The 15,200-nt window shown below is 46.5% G+C and overlaps 1 pseudogene; it reads left to right on the top strand.

The window, feature by feature from the left end:
* The window catches only part of LOC138515290 (signal recognition particle subunit SRP72 pseudogene), a 90,946-nt pseudogene extending 76,010 nt beyond the window's left edge, over positions 1–14,936 (top strand).
* Positions 14,937–15,200: the final 264 nt, after the last annotated feature.

The raw sequence follows: 15,200 nt of genomic DNA, 5'->3' as shown, positions 1-15,200 counted from the left end.
TCATTGGGGATTGGTCCTATCAGTTCATTAGCTAGATCTATGGAAAAATGTCAGTCATCAACCGCAATTCCAATGATGGTGCCTGCGCCCAGAGTGATACTCCTAAGGTCGCTGTTATCCATCAATATGGGAATGGTGTTGTGTTCTACATTGACTAATGGTGTTGGGTTTAACCCCAACCCTTGCTGTTGGAGATGGGTGTTGAGGTGAACATAGGCTTCAGGATTTTGCAGTTTCTGTCCTCTTTTAATTTTTAATTGATATTGATATTGATATTGATATTTTATTTCTATCTCGCTCATACACAAGTGTTTCAGAGCACGACAAGGCAAGGGAAGGGGAACAGGGGAGAACAAAAACAACGATCATACTAGGCCCAGTGACATTGAGAACGCGCAAGTGCAGGGTAGAGGGGCAAGGGGGAGAAGTGCATGGAAGGGGGAACAAAAGGAGAGTGCGGAGCAAGAAGGAAAAAACAAAAATAATAATAAAATAATAAATAAAAAGGCAACAAACAATGGGAATGCAGCCAGCAAGTGACAAGGGATGGGTTTATGGCAGCAGGCCGGATAGGTCTGAAAGTGCAGGAAGAAAAGGGGAGGGCTCTATGGATACAGATACAGACCTCAGTGCAAGGGGTGGCCTGGAGGCAGTGTGTGAGGGTGGCAAGATGAGCAGGTACCTGGGCCCGGAGGTCAGAGGGTGGCTAGGTGCATGGTGCCGAGGGAGAGTAGAATCAACAGGGGAGAGGAGAGGAGGAGGCAGAAGCAAAGAGGAAGGTTTTGAGGTGCTTCCGGAAACGGAGATGGTTCTCCTCAAGTTTTAGAATGGCATGGAGGCTGTTCCAGAGGGAGGCACCAGCCGAAGACAGAGATCTACCCCAGTTCGTTTCTTTGAGAAACAACTGACCCTGAGGGAGTTAGAGGTCGAGGAGCGGAATGCTCGAGATGGGAGGTAGTTCCAGAGGGATAGCTGAAGCTATGTTGGACCCAGGCCCCAGAAAGCCTTGTGGACAATGCAGACGGTTTTGAATTAAACCATGCATCCACTGGGAGCCAATGGAGAGATTTCAGAGCTGGAGAGATACGATCCCAGGGCTTGAGGCCAAGGACAAGTCTCGCAGTCCTGTTCTGGATAAGTTGTAAAGGGCGGAGAGAAAGTGGTTGGTAGATTAGGAAAGAGGCTGTTGCAATAGTCCAACTTAGAGAGAACTAGAGCTTGGGAGACTGTGAGCTTCTGGGGGAAAGGAAGAATACCTCTGAAGAGGTGCAGTAGGAAGTTTGACTTTTTTGATACATCAGCGATGCGGGCGGAGAAGGAGAGTGTGGAATCAAAGGTGACACCAAGGTTCTTGGCCTTGCAGGTGGGGATATGAGGAGGGCCAAGGGAGGCCAGCCAGAGAGTGAGGGGAAAGGAAGGTGATGGTGTGCCAATGAGGAGGATCTCCGTCTTGCTGGCATTAAGACAAAGATCGTTCGCGGCACACCAGTCTTGAATAGCAGTTAGGCAATCAGTGATAAGAGAGGTGGAGGAGGTGGCCGAGGGCAGCCTGAAAATGAGTTGAGTGTCTCATCTGCGTAGCACTAGAAGTTTGAGCAGAAAATGGCAATACAGCGGGCGAGAGTTGCCAGATATTGGTTGAAAAGCCAGGGCGAGAGGTTAGACCCCTGGGGAACACCACAGGTGGAGAGGAAGATAGATGATAGGAAGGACCCAAGTTGGGCCTGGGAGGGTCGATCAGAGAGGAAAGAGGTCAGCCAGGCCAGAGCCTGATCAGTGATGCCCAAGTTATCCCAGAGACGGTTGAGCAGGATGGTATGGTTGACCGTGTCGAAGGCAGAGGAGTGATCTAGTAAGATGAGAACAGAGGGAATGCTAGAGTCAAGGTTCGAAAGCAGATCTTCACGGATGTTCTGGTGAGCAGTTTCCGTGCTTCTGCCAGATCTGAAGTCAGACTGATGGTCATGGAGACAGCCAACAGAATCAGAATTAAGGCTTAGCTGAGAGATGGCCAGCTTTTCAAGGAGTTTGCCCAAGAAGGGGGTAATGGCAATTGGGCGATAGTTGGCCGGACAAGAGGGATCCATTGTGGCTTTCTTGAGGAGAGGATGCACAAGGGAGTGCTTAAGAGGGGAGGGGAAGGATCCTGAGGCAAAGGAGTGGTTGCAGAAGTCGGCAAGGGCCAGAGCAAGGGTATCAATGTGGTCCTTGAGAGTTTTAGAGGAACAGGGATGAATCTGTTTTGACGAGGCTTTCACAGATCAGACTTGTCTAGTGACCTCATCAGGGGAGAAGAGAGGAAAGGAAGAGAAGGAGGGTGGGGGGTGGCTGGAGGAGGGTTGGTGAGTACCGATGGAGAGGGTAGAGGAGAGGGAGTGGAGGAGAATGTGGACAGGATGTCCTGGGTTTTTGATATAAAGTGTGAGGCCAGGGCATTGCATAGAGCCTGAGAGGCAAGGGGAGGGGTAGAGGCTGCAGCAGGGTTGACCAGCTCCTTACACATTTTAAAGAGTTCGGCTGAGCTGTTAGATGCCGCAGAGATACGGGCTTGAATATGGACTCTCTTCCTGGTACGGAGAGAGAGACGGTATTGCCTTTTGGCCAGTTTGTCAGAGGAGGAGCAGGAATCCCTCCATTTTCTCTCAGCCGCCCTACACCTACGTTTAAGTGTAGCTAGGTCGGAGTCATACTAGGAATTGCACTTGGCTTTGGACTTCAGGTGGATCCTCATGACAGAGGCAAGAACATCAAGAGTATCAGAAATAGAAGAATAGAGATAAGACAGTGCTGTGTCAGGGTGTGAGTCAGTCAGAGGAAGAGGTGGTGGGGAGAAGGTGGAAGCAAAAGCCACGACTGACACACGCTTCATGGGCCGGATGTCCAGGAAGGTAGGTGGCAGTGTTGGGGTAGGCTTGGCTTGGGGGGAAGAGAGAGAGTGATGAGAGGCGATGAGGTAGTGGTCACTCCAGGAGAGGGGAGTGGAGAGAGGGATAGATAGGGGGAGGCTAGAGGAGATCAAGGCATCAAGTGTGTGCCCTGCAGAGTGCATTGGGCCAGAGGGGAGGATTAGAGAGGGAGAGGGAATCACAGAGGTCACGAAAGAGCAAAGTTGAGGGACAGGGAGAATCAAGGTGAATGTTGAGGTCACCAAGGAGGAGGAGTTGAGTGGTTGAAGCCAGGAGACAGGAGGAGAGGTCAGCCCACTCAGAGAGAAAAGAGCTGATTTGACCAGGGGGCCGGTAGAGAGTGGCAACAGTAAGAGAGTGGCTAGGAGAGATTGAGAGCCTGCAGACGAGGCATTCGAAAGAGGAGTAGATCTGAGTGGGAATTATATTGGCAGGAATCCACTCAGGAAAAATCAAGGCTACACCCCCTCCAGGGCGAGTGGATCTGGGTGCGGAGAGGATCTTGTAGCCATCAGGGAGGAGAGTGTCAAAGCTCGTGACAGAGCTGGCCGTGAACCATGTCTCTGTAAGACCAAGGATGTCAAGGTCAAGTTCTTCAAGGAGGTGGCAGATGTCAGAGGAGTGTCCATCCTGGGATGGTGACCTCCTCTCTAATTTGAACTTCAACTGCATACAGCAGCAATTGGGCTGACCGAAATGGTTTTCCTGAATCATCAAAGTCCATGGGATTGCCCCCTAGTCGGGACAAGGCTTTGTAATTGATCAGGTCCAAATTAATGGCAAAATGATTGAGAATGTCACTGCCTAAATAGAATGCAGCAGGGACATTTCACACGACGCAACAATTATGCACTATGCATTTGTTTCCGATAGAGATTTTGCGCATACACCTGCTAGGCAGGAGATGTTTGGAATTGGAAGTTTCCAGGCCCATTTCCCACTTATTGATCAAGTTAAATGTGAGAATGTCTGGACCGTTTGGGAGCTGTCAGAACATGGCTTCCCTGATGAAGCTCTTACCGTTGTTCACGCACACTCGGGCGAGAACGGATTTCTTCCCCTCTTTTAACTGAATAGGGATGAATAACTGTTCTCTAATTTTCTGAATGTCAACTAAATTTTGAGCTGGTTTCTCATCACTCTTGACTATGGAATTGGGATTTTCAGATTGTGAATTGGTATACAATTTCAAAGTATTTCCTTCCAGTGTGGAATGCCACTTGAAACTGAAAGGAAGGTTGATTTTCAGAAATGGAGAGAAGTTCCTATCACCAGTTTGTTGTCCTACAGAAATTACTGTCACATCAGGTATTTAGTTATTCTGGAAATGAAACTCAATATGATCAGGTTTTTGTTCAACCATCTGGCATGTGCCATTTAAACTAACATGGTTGACACTATGTTTTAATTTTATCGGCCTGTTAGTCTGGGTCCGGAGGACCTTGTTCACGCAGTCTGTAAGGGGGGAAAACCTACGCAGGATGTCATTCCCCAGTAGAGAGGGTGTGCCCTCTGGAGTCACTACTATGACCGGGTGTTTCACCTTATGTCGCCCAATTTTTATTTCCAAATCCACAGTCCCCTCGACAGGAATTTCATTCCCATCGAAGTTCTGAAGTTGTCCAGGAAGAGGGCTGAGAGGGATCTGGTATCTCTCCCCCCTTCCTGAATTCAGCTGATCAAAGGCCCTCTTTGACAGAAGAGTGGATTGGGATCCCCTGTCCACCAGTGCCAAAAAATGTACATTGCCCTTGCACTTGGACTGGGGCATAAAATCAACCCTCTTTCTACTCCAATGGGCATAGGTAATGGGCATTCTGGGCAAGTTTGGCGGTCAATTTCCTTATTTTTGACTCTGACACAGGGATAGTTTGGTCATGATTCAGTGTTGGAGTTTGGAGATCTGAAAGAAGAATTTGACATTGGGATATGTGGGGAGTTTAGGGCTCCCCTTTTTCTGATTCTGGGCCACCCCCCTTCCCCCTTTTTGGAGGCAGTCCCCAGACTTGGTTTGGACAGTGTGGTTTCCCTGATGCTCATTCTGGGGTTCCATGATGGGCGATTCTGACTCAGTTCCCATATTCACCCAGTCTTCATTTGGATCTCTTGGGACCTATTTTTCTTTGGGAGGAGTTCCCCCCATCCTTGAAGCAGAATATCTCTTTCCCAGAATCATCTAAGGATTCTTCCACTTCAAATTCGAGGACACTGACTTCCTCCACAAAATGGGCCTTTTTGGATTCTTTATTTCTCCTACCCGCCCTCTGTTCCTTGGTTGGCAGGTTTTCGGGGGCAGAAGATTTTCGTTCCGGTTCCCTGGTGTCCAGTGGATTTTCAAGGGTGAGGAAGGAAGCTTCCTCTAAGGCTTTACACCTCCATTCCCGCCATGCCTCCTCCTCTGGAACCGGTGAGTTGTCGGGGTGCTCTCCCCGTCATTGTTCTGGAGTACCAGACCCTTGGTTGGTGGGATTCTGAGCCCCCATGTTCATCTGAAGGTTCTGTTGAGCCCTCACCATGTGACCCAGAACCTAGAACAGATTCTGGACCTGGTGCTCCAGTTGGGACACCCGTTCTGGCTAGTACAGGGGTCTCTGGTCAACCCTGGTTGAGTCACGGGAAGGGTAACAATCCCTTCGCCCAGAGTACCCTGGGTATTGAGAATGTTGGTAATCCTTCTCCCTTGGCATCCCCTCTCCCGGATTAGGCTGTCTGGGCTCCTGAAAGCGGGGAAAGAAAGGAGGGTTGTCCTGCAGGTTGGGGTTTTGTGGATACCGGGGAAAGAAACCCAGCCCGGCAGTTCGGGGATTACTGCCCTCCTGAGGAAAGTTAGGAGGGAAGTTTCCTGGGGCAGCACATACCTGATTGGACCCCTCCCCTTGGACTGGGGGAGTCCATACATACCCCAGGATTGGTCTGTTACCCTTGTACCAGGGGCTGCTGTAATCAGGGGACTTAGGGGATCCATTTGTGGGATTACCTCCCTGACTACCACCTGTCTGGAATTGGCCAAAGGGCCTTCTGGGTCTTTGATTGGGTTGATTTGGTACAGGTATATTTTTAGGGCCCCCATCTCGCGATCTAAAATGGGGGCAACCTTCACCTCTGCCACCTTAGCAGCAGCAGGGGTTTTGGCTGGTGTGGGGGGTTTGTTTGGATTTTTGTTATCTGCTGGTTTTTGGACCTCATAAATGTGGGTCGCTTGCTCTATGACCCAGTCCAGCGATCTTTTCTCATGAAAGTCCCTCACCAGCTGGGTCATTATATATTTTGGGAGGGCATGAAAGAAGGTGGTGATGAACTCCCGATTATCTGTGCGCAACCTCCTGGTGGTCTGTGCAAAGGCGCATTTGAGCTCCTGCACAAATTCTTGGGGGCCCTGATCTTCCCTGCACTGCAGATTGTAGGCCTCCTTGCGGGCCTCTTGGGGGTTTCTGTGAGCAGAAACATGTTTTAAGATGGCCGCTCTGCAGGTGGACCATCTCGAGTGGTTCTGGTCTTCCAATCTTGCAAAAAAACTGGAGTATTCAGGGGAGAAGGTCCATTTTACATACTCTAAGCAATTCTGACTGTTCTTCATATGCAACGTATCCATCATTTGCTCAAATAGTTCTAAGTGTTCCCAAACAGAATACTTTGCATTTTTATGATATGGAGTTATGACATTCCTAATGGCCTTAATCTGTCTAATGCGATCTTTTTTCATAGCTCTCTTAAGTTTGTTTGCCTTCTTTGTTTTAATCACCCGAGTCCACTTGCCCTCAGACTCAGAGGCGCTGCTACTGTAGGTCCCTTCTTGATCAACTAGGCATTCCCAGATTCTGCGAGTTTGAGAAGGGCTCGCAGAATGTTGGGGCCTAGTTCCTCTACTCCTGTGGTGCTCAGAAGAGTCTCCTGCCTCTTCCCTGCTCCCAGGGTTGGTAGAGTATCCTCCCTACTGCCCTAACCAGGTAGAGGTCTTTAGGATGCTCTTTTTGGCCCTCATTTCATTTAGTTCCCCATCAAATTGAACCAATTGGTCCTTTGGAAGGCAGTATTTCAGTGGATTTGATTCCCTGACCCTCCCCTCATAGAAGTCTTCCTTGTCAGAGAGATCAGCCCTAACATTTGGGTATCTGTACAGGGACACCCGTTCATCAATTTCTGGGTAGGCGCTGATCTGTCAGTCCCATCCTACTAAATCTATTGAATTCTGCCAGCCCCATGGCTCCCGGCTCATGTGAGCCAGTAGACATGCAGTTGGCAATGTTCATGGTATTGAATGGGTTTGTGTCCCTGAGTACAGAGGTCCTTATGTTATGATCAGGGGTTGCCCTGTCCCTCTCTATCTGTTCAGGGTCCTTCCAGTTAGGATTTAGTCTAGTACCCTCTTTCTCCAACCTTGCTAGCTTTGCTTTTTCAGCCCCTATTTCTTGGTAATAAGCAAAGATCTGAGCCTTTTGTTCATCTATCAAGGCCTTACTGGTCTCAATGATCTGCTCTTGCGCTGCCACTTGCTGGTGGAGCCCATCATTCTTTACACAGAGAGCCTCGTTGTCTCTCTGTGCTTCCTGTATGTTCTAGGAATACTGGGACAATTTCTGCTACAGGAGACTCACCTCCTGAGTTTTAGCATCTTGGGTCTGGGTGTTCTCTTCCAGAGCACCCTCCACCCATCTGGCGTGCCCCAGTAGCTTCCCATACTCGGTTTTTAGCTCATTGAGCTCCTGGAGGGCTAACTCTCTTCCCTCTAACTCATTTTTTAACTTGCTTATTTCCTGGTCTAGGGCATCTTTCTTTTGATTTAGGGGGCCCCTCTGTTCAGCCAGTTCATCCCTTTATTTTTTGATGGCATTGGATTTCTGGCACTCCTGATCAGATTCTGTTTGAGAGTGGAGGTCTCCTAAGATTAATTTATGATTTCCCTCTTTCAATTCATCTATCTGATTTTGTAACATGGTTATTTGCCCTGAGCAGGCCCTGTTATATGTTAGTTGTTGAGTCAGCTTCTGTTGACTCTCTTCTAGAGAGTCAACCTTGTCCTGACGTTTTTTTTATGCTGCTTCTAGTTGGGCCTCTTGGTCTGCATTATTTTGCTGTTGGCTAGCCAACTCCTCTTTTAATTTTGTGACATAATCTCTAGATTCTGCCTCCAATTCTTGGCTCTTCCGTAATCTTTGTTCTGCTGAATCTAGATTAGTCTGGATTTTATCTAATAATTCAATTTGATTCTGTGCCAGAACTGTGCTGTCAACATGCTTTTCCCGTATCACTCCCATGTGGAGATATAGGTAGGCCACAATTGTGGCAATTTTGCTTTGCTCCTCTTTCATTTTTGGGGCCATGTATAATCCACTCATAGCCTGGTGTAATAAGCCATTGTCCTGCCATATATCCAGGTTCATGGCAGTGACCTGTTGCGTGATTTCCTGTAGCCAGAAATTTTAATCCCATTCTGGCCATTCACCTCTAACAAAAAGCTTGTGCAGGGGGTGCTCCCTAGCCATACCGATTTCTACTGGAACAGCCGTTTAGGCAATGTTCTTTCTTTATTAATTATTTCAGGGTTGATTTAATTTTACTTTGACAGACAGGCCTGGTCTTGGAGTATTTGTTTTGGTAGGCTCTTGTACAGTGTAATACAGTATTCATCCCACACAATGTATCACTACTTGGCAGGTTAGTCTGCTGTGTTAGACTGTCACGGGTGGTAACCAAACTCAATCCCCGGACTTGAGCCCCCAAATTTGTTAAGGATTTTAATCAGGTGACGCACACCTTAGTCTTTGAAATGCTTATTTTTAGATGAGATTCAATATTGAGATGATACCCCACTCATATCACACACCCTTTTCAAATACCCAACCAGGCTGGTTGATAAAATATAATATTTATTTATTTATTTATTTGAAAATTAAAACAAATAATACAATTTTTAATATTGGGCAGCAATCACCAATGTGTGATGAGAACAACAAGAATGTAAGCAATGCACTTAGTTTAACCTTCTACTGACACACCAGGGAATAGGAGCACTTTTTGATTTTAGGTAAGATAGCACTTGAGTTAGAATTTCCCCTTGCAAGGTTCCCTCAAATTTGTTGTTGGGGTGTAGCTATGGATCCTAGGTACAATATGGAAGTGAAATAAGGTCTCTAGCTGTTAAATTGAGCGAGTATTGCAAGATCAAGTGAGGTGCGTTTTTGAGAAAATGAAGGCGCGAAAAAGGGAAAAGAAATCAATTTTGACAAGAACAGTTTTAATCTACATTAGAGCATGCAGGCTAGGCTACCAGATTGAGACACAGTAAGCTCTGGGGTTGACTCGCGAGTTCAACCCTAGCACCTCTGCGCCTGCCCTGGCGGACCTAGTCCGATCACTCCGAACAGGATTAATAGCTCAGGATTTTACAAGGAAAAATTATTAACGATGTTGGCGCTACCACAAGGAATCAAATGCAGGGTTTCACGAATGATTTTGACAATATTATAAGTTATCAGGATAAGGATGGGATGACTTAGAGATTGGGATGGAACAAAGAAAGGCAAGGCAAGGTATGCTATGGTTCTATGATTCCTATTGATACTCACAGTCCACTTTGGTGTCACGATCCTACGCGCCTGCAACCCAGCACTGCTACATGCGCCTCTGCCTTTCTTTCCTTGTTTTACCGCTGCAGTTTTGGACTAATCCAATTGCATGTTCCATTCCGGATTTTGGGTTAAACCAGCATGCATTCTGGGACATGTATGCTGTCTAAAAGGCAGAGGGCTGGAGGAGGCATATTAAATACATTTCTTTCAGCAAGTTCCTAAGAGTTGCAGAGGGCCTGATTGCATTCACCTGTTCCAAGCTACTGCAGGCTAGGCTGCAGAGAGCTGGAGAGCACTTGATTAGAAACCACTGCTGCTACTGCTGCAGGCTACTAAAGCCAGGGCTGGGCTTAATTGAACACAGCTGCCAGAGTCTGCAATCAGCTCCGCCCTGCTGGCCTTCTGGCTGGGAGGGGCTTTATAAACTCACTTTGAACAGAAGCAGTTGTCAGTCATCTGCTTTCACTGAAAGTTCGTGCTGGTGCTCCTGTTACCAGTTTTGGACCTTTCCTGGAAATCCTCTTTTGGCCTTTTGATTTCTGTTGCTGTTGATGCTTGCAGCTCCCTCTCCAGTCTGCTGCAGCCTTCTGCCCTGCTCCTCTGGGCTCCCACCTGGCGGCTCTGCCGCACTGCGCTGCCTTCCGCCCTGCTCCTCTGGGCTCCCACCTGGTGGCTCTGCTGCATTCCGCTGCCTTCCGCCCTGCTCCTCTGGGCTCCCACCTGACAGCTCTGCCGCACTCCGCTGCCTTCCGCCCTGCTCCTCTGGGCTCCAGCCTGACAGCTCTGCCGCACTCCGCTGCCTTCCGCCCTGCTCCTCTAGGTTCCCGCATGACGGCTTTGCCGCACTCCGCTGCCTTCTGCCCTTCTCCTCTGGGATTCCCTGCCTGGCAGCCTTGCCACACTCCTCTGCCTTCTGCCCTGTTCCTCTGGGCTCCTTGCCTTGCAACCTGCCTGTCTAGCTTCTGATATGCTGTCCTGTCCTGTACCTGGTTATTTCTTTCAATGCTGCTTTCTACTTGTATACATCTTGGTCCACTGTGGTGTCTCCACTTGAATCCGTTTTACAGTGTGACCCTGGGTTGGTCTCCGTTCATATCAGATAAGGGAAGACTTCTGTTGCCTTCACCTAGTCCGTGGAAGTCGTACCTGCCTCAGTATATGGTCTTTCAGTTTACCCTTGCATTGAATACAACAGTTTCCTCGGCACGCCTAAGTCATGACGTTGCTGTATGACTGTTTTAAAAGAGTAATCTGCTGGTACCTATCCCAAGTGTGTCACATAAGGGGGTAGCCGCCTAACTAAGTTACACCATACTCTAACTTATGTATGTGGTGGGTATTATAAAATAGGTGGTCTATGCAGAAGTAAACCTATGATTCATCCTAGTGATGTAATCTGACATCCCCTGGGGGTTGAAAACAAGACAATGTACTTTGTATTGTACAGGCAAATTCTATTACAAGCAACCAGTTTTATACGGTGCAATTTATTTTAATGCACTCAGTATTCTTCAAAAAAACAAAAAAAACGGAAATGCAGTGTTCTGATATAAAAGCAAAAGAATTTTTCAAGGCAATAGTAGAGCATCAGTCTCAAACCAAAAAGAAAAATTGCTTATAGCATCATCATTTGCATGGTAATGTTCTTTTACCAGCAACAACAGGGTAACACTTGTTTTAGTTACAAATAAGGTTTGACAGATTGTTTGACAAATTGTTTTCCCAATTGGGGAGCTCTGTAGCACCAAATTAAGCAGGACAGAGTGGTGAATGTTAGTAAAGTTGTGTACATTTACATATAGGGGGGCAACAGTTTGCCTCACAGTATTAATGGTGAAACCTATATAGTTGTACACTATTATACAGATCTATAAGTGACCAATCCTCAGTCGGTCGACCGACTGAGGATTGGTCACTTATAGATCTGTATACTGTTGCCCCCCTATATGTAAATGTACACAACTTTACTAACATTCACCACTCTGTCCTGCTTAATTTGGTGCTGGTAAAAGAACCTTAGCATGCAAATGATGATGCTATAAGCAATTTTTCTTTTTGGTTTGAGACTGATGCTCTACTATTGCCTTGAAAAATTCTTTTGCTTTTATATCAGAACACTGCATTTCCGTTTTTGTTGTTTTGTTAAAGAATACTGAGTGCATTAAAATAAATTGCACCGTATAAAACTGGTTGCTTGTAATAGAATTTGCCTATACAATAGGTCTCTAGTGTTCTTAGGACAGTTTCATCTTGCTTGCGAATAATACGGACAGATGTACCATCCTCAGAACACTCCCATTTTGTTTATTGACGAACATCCCAGGACACTTCATGTGTTCTTAGAACAGTTTCAACTTGCTTGCGAACATCCCAGGACACTTGATGTGTTTTTAGAACAGTTCCAACTTGCTTGCGAACAGTACGAACAGTCATACCGTCCTCAGGACACCCCCATTTTGTTTATTGACGAACATCTAACAAATTCAGGACACCCCCATTTTGTTTATTGACGAACATCCCAGGACACATGATATATTCTTAGAACAGTTTCAACTTGCCTGCGAACTAAACGAACAGACATACCGTCCTCCGGACACCCTCATTTTATTTATTTACAAACATTCTAGGACACATCATCTGTTATTAGAACAATTTCAACTTGCCAGCGAACAATACGGACTGCGTCCTCAGGACACTCCCATTTTGTTTATTTACGAACATTTCAGGACACCGCAAGTGTTCTTAGAACAGTTTCAGCTTGCTTGCGAACAATACGGACAGATGTAGCGTCCTCAGAACACTCCCATTTTGTTTATTGACGAAGATCCCAGGACACTTCATGTGTTCTTAGAACAGTTTCAACTTGCTTGCGAACGGTAAGGACTGTCATACCGTCCTCAGGACACCCCCATTTTGTTTATTAACGAACATCCCAGGACACTTCATGTGTTCTTAGAACAGTTTCAACTTGCTTGCGAACAGTACGGACAGACATACCGTCCTCAAGACACACACATTTCATTTATTTTCGAACATATCAGTACACCGTGTGTGTTCTTAGAACAGTTTCAACTTGCCTACGAACCATACGTACGGACGTAGTGTCCTCAGAACACCCCCATTTCATTTATTTCGAACATTTCAGGACATCCGTGTTGTCCACAGACAAATCGAACTCAACAAGGAGATCTATCACCCAAATTAATACAACATTTAACCCATCTCTTACTCCCCCACCCTCCCCAAACAGTCTTACACACCAACACACTCTACTAAATACCATTTCTCCACCAAATTTAACAAAATGGAAGCAAATGGATTATTACCAATGTAAAAAAACACCTGTTGTAAAAAAAATAAAAGCTCCCAGATTAAGTATGGAACAGCAATTGGTTACTTTATTTCAAAATGAAACAAAGCAATACTGTCAACCAATCAAAAGGAGTATAAAGATAAAATAATACGCACACATTTTACAAAAATGCGAAACATACACATATTTATTAAAAAACACGTAACTGTATAAGTGTATGTACATGACTGAAGCTAAATTTATCACTGTATGCATACATAGACATTTCCATTAAATGTGCTTTGAACCTCCAATTAAACCCGTGGATTATTACATTAATAATTGCCCATCCCACCCCAAAACCATTACTCTTTGCCCATCCACCTGCACTCAGTGACCGGCTTCCTGTGGCACTCCTCCACAATACCGGCACCGAAATGGCACCGTATATGTGCGCCACTTTAACGTGCATTAAAAAGCGGAGGTGTGCCATAAGAATAGCCGTCTTAAATGGCAGGTAACAAATGTGACGGTTGCTAGGTTGGTTTCCCGCCCATCCTAGCAACCGCCACATATATTCCGAAAGTGGCCCAACAACGAACATATGGGCAGTCCACCCACAGGACCGCCCAAGCGAAGTACCTCCCTCCCCCACGGGAGTCACTGCCTCACTAGGAAGCATCCCACCCAGCCAGTTTCCCTACTGTGCCCATGAAGGAGTGCTTAGGAGGGAGAAGGAGTGCACTAACCTACGTGACCGGAATTTACAGGAGAAGCCACTAAAGGAGGGAAGGTGGAACGTATCCAACAATTAGCCGTACTGGGAAGGGGACCAAAGAGAAACGGCCGCCCTCTCAAACAAACAGGCAATCCGACATCCAGGACACAGCAAATACGCCACCAAGGAGCGAAAAACAAATGTTTCAGAGGCGGTGGTTGCAATCAGCACATGGGAAAACGTCATGCCAGCGGACCTGGGGCTACAAGATCTGACCTATGAGATCTGTTCTATTGCAGCCTGCACAGTGATTCTACAAGAAGACTTGATGATGCAATGAAGAAACGTAAGCAGGAAGAAGAGCTTTGCTGGGAGTCCCTAGCTGAAGATGCTGATGTGTCTGAAGAGGACATAGCAACTGAGCTGGCTGTAATTCATGGTTGGATGGGGTACATCATGCAGCAACAGGGTTGGGCCAAAGATGCATTGCAACTGTACATTCAAATAATCAAATTGAAGCCTACTGATGTGGGATTGCTTGCTGTTATTACAAACAATATCACTATTACCAAGGACGAAAATGTCTTTGATTCTAAAACAAAGATGAATCTAACTAATGCAGATGGGGTGGACCAAAAGCTTTCTAAGAAACAACTGCAGGCTATCGAGTTCAGCAAAGCCTTGTTTGCCATGCATGCAAACCAGGCAGATCAGTACCGCAAACATTCAGCAGCTTTACTTTAGGTCCAGAGCACCTATAGCCAGTTCTAATCCAGGCTGCCCAACTGTTCCGGGTGAAGCAGCATACAAAAGCTATTGAACTGCTTCAGGAATTGGCTGACCGACATCCTGCGAATGCAGTAGAAATAAATCTTGCAATGGCGTAATTAAAAATTGCTCATGGGAGGATTACCGAAATTACATAATCCCACAAAGTATAGAAGTATTGCAGCATAATTCAGGCATGGAGTCAGCCTTAGTTATGATGTACAGTCATGAAGAGGACATTGACAGTGCCATCCAGTGGTATCAGGAACACCAGTCCCACATTCCAACTCACCTGTCTTGAACAACTGGGGAAGCAAAGCCCGAAGGATATTCACACCTTGGCAAAACTCATCTCTGCCTACTCCTTGGTAGATCCTGACAGAGCAAGGTTTCTCAGTAGGCATTTACTCTTGTCAGACTCTATGTCCCTGAAAGTCGATGTAGATGCTCTTGACTACAGTCATCTGAAAGAAAGCAGGAAAGTTTGCTGCTGAAAACCAACAAACTGAGCAAAGCCTTTGCTCTTCTTGGCAACAGAGGCGGAAAGAAGAAGAAGAAAAAAATAAAAGAAAACTTCCAAAGAACTATGACATGAAAGTGAACCCGGATCCTGAGGATGGATTGCTCTGCAAGAACGCTCCTATTAACGGGGCAGGAAGGCTATGCTGATGGTACAGGAGTGACCAGACCAAACCGGGCGCGGGAAGGCCCACTAATGCAGCAAGGACCAAGAAACGCAGAAAGCAGACTGCAGTGCACTCAAGGAAGGATGAGAGGAGCAGACACTTTCAAAAGAAGGGTCAAGGTGGGATGGAACAGACGGCCACAACAAAGGAAGGAGAACAGCCACAAGGAAACAACCGGGACAAAGATGACAAAAATCAAACACCAGAAGGAGTGACACAAGGGGCACCTGCTGATCAGGCCAAGACTATGGCAGAACACAA

The sequence above is a fragment of the Ambystoma mexicanum genome, chromosome 6q (assembly GCF_040938575.1).
Source record: "Ambystoma mexicanum isolate Mex_15411 chromosome 6q, UKY_AmexF1_1, whole genome shotgun sequence".
NCBI classification, from domain to species: domain Eukaryota; kingdom Metazoa; phylum Chordata; class Amphibia; order Caudata; family Ambystomatidae; genus Ambystoma; species Ambystoma mexicanum.
The sequence above is the reverse complement of the archived record's forward strand: the minus strand, read 5'-3'. Positions and strand labels throughout refer to the sequence as shown.